Here is a 2,101-nt window from a genome sequence, read left to right on the forward strand (position 1 = left end):
ATCTCTTTTGTGCAAAGAAGCTCACTTGTAGGAGGCTGGAACTTGACCAAAATTTGGACTTTCTCCAAGACAGAGGCCTATGCTAAGGTGTTCTGTAGGATTGCTTCGCATATTGCCAAGCAAACCCACCCACATAATTAGAGGGGCCTTGGTGGAGCCATATGTCTCAGCAACGGCTGAGTAGGTTTATAGTTTGGAACAGAGGAGAAAACTGAAGCAGGCCTCTGCCAAGTATTATCTTGACCCAAACTGTTGATATTTCTGTTACTTTTCTGAAGCAACTCATGAAGAAATTGGCAGTAAGGCCTTTAACATGCAAGGGGAGGAAATTACTAACACATCTCAGTAGAGCAAGCCCTTGGATTTTGCCCATTATGGCTAATTTGGAAATTTCTCATTCTTTGAAGCTTCCTACAGGCTCTAGGGAGAAAAAGCTTTGAAGACTTGGATTTGCATTCTGCATGTACAGTCCCTGAGCCAACTTCAGTGTGTTCAAGGTCTGTCCCATGCTGTCAGCCACCCCTCTAGAGCAGGGACCAGGTCTCATGGTCATTGTATCTCAGTCATAGTAATGACCCAATAGCTTACATTGCTTTACCAGGTGCTGATAGTTGGTGTTTTGTTGTATTTCATTCTCAGACGACTTGTCTCATAGACGAAGAAGTGAAAGTCACCTTACTGAATGATGTTGTATAGAAGGTAGATTGATATGGTGAGACTGAATAAAACTCAAAAGCAAAGGCGAATTTCAAATGTCCCTATTTAGTACCCAATGTGTTCAAAAATGAAAACAGTACATGCCAAAGTGGATTTTAATTTTCTATCAAAAAATAAAATCAAATCAGATAAATTTATTTAAAAATGATGTAAGTAAAACCAGAATATAGAGAAGGTCATTATTTTGGTATCCTCCTTGCTAGCCACTCCTAGATCCCGACTGGAAGGTTATTTTTCTGCCTAATGTGTACAGTCTCTGTGAGCCTGAAGGTTCCCTGCTGTGTCCATCATGAACCCTAACCTGGTGGAGTTGAGAGTGAGTAGCTCCTGCCAGCTGGCCTGGCTGGCCCAAGAGCTTACATTGCTTTACCATGTGAGGTGATCTGGGTTCAAAGGAGCTGCCTGCAGCAATAAACTCAGAAAACGGTGAAGAAACCACACAAAACATGAATGTGAGTTTCCAGGAAGGAGCAAGAGAGAGCGCACCCAGAACCACCCTATTTATTGGGGGGAAAAACATTTGATAGAATATTTCACCCAAATAAGGCAAGGGATAGGGTTTTGAAAGGTGGAGTCTTGCTTGGTGATGTCTGTGGTCAGCAGATTGATGGACACCTTGGTAAGTCACACCCATCCCAGGTGCTGTGTGGGATCACAGGCAGAGCGAGGGGAAAGGCCCTCTTGTGTCACACAGCCCAGTCAACACACAATGCCAGACCAGTCCCCTCATAGGCTCAAATGCACATAGCTCACACACAGGTAGCCTAAATTCAACCCCAGCTCCTAGGATTCTCTCTTCTAGGACTTTGGTATAAAAACAGACAAAAGTGGTGAGAGCATACTTGTTTGTTCCAGTTGTGGTTTTCTGAGCTCAAGCCACCTGTAGTAGTCAGCTCCTGAAGTCGTTTGCTAGGGCTGTCATAACAAAACCATAACAGACTCATCACAAAGCCATAATATAGCACCGCAGGCTGGATGGCTCAACCTATAGAAACTGACTTTTTCCCAGTTTGGAGACTGGAAGTCCAGGATCAAAGTGATTGGCAGGTGGCCTCCTTCTTGCTGTGTCCTCACAAGGTTTTTTCCTGAGTATCCATACACCTGATGTCACCTCTCCGTTTCAAATTTATTTTTCTCATAAGGACACTAGTCAGATCAGATTTGGGACTCCATCTTTATTTTAACTTAATCACATCTTTAAAGGCTGCATTTCCAAATACAGTCACATTTTGAGGTACCGGGGCTTTGGTCTTCAACATATGAATTCCAGAGGACATGGTTCAGTTTCTAACATCCCCCATTTCTTCTTTACTATAAGCCAGTGTCCTCAGTGTTCATTTCAGTTCTGCGGGGCTGCCCCACCCTGCAGTATATTCACCTTTTT

This window comes from Marmota flaviventris, chromosome 3 (genome assembly GCF_047511675.1).
Source record: "Marmota flaviventris isolate mMarFla1 chromosome 3, mMarFla1.hap1, whole genome shotgun sequence".
Lineage (NCBI taxonomy): Eukaryota > Metazoa > Chordata > Mammalia > Rodentia > Sciuridae > Marmota > Marmota flaviventris.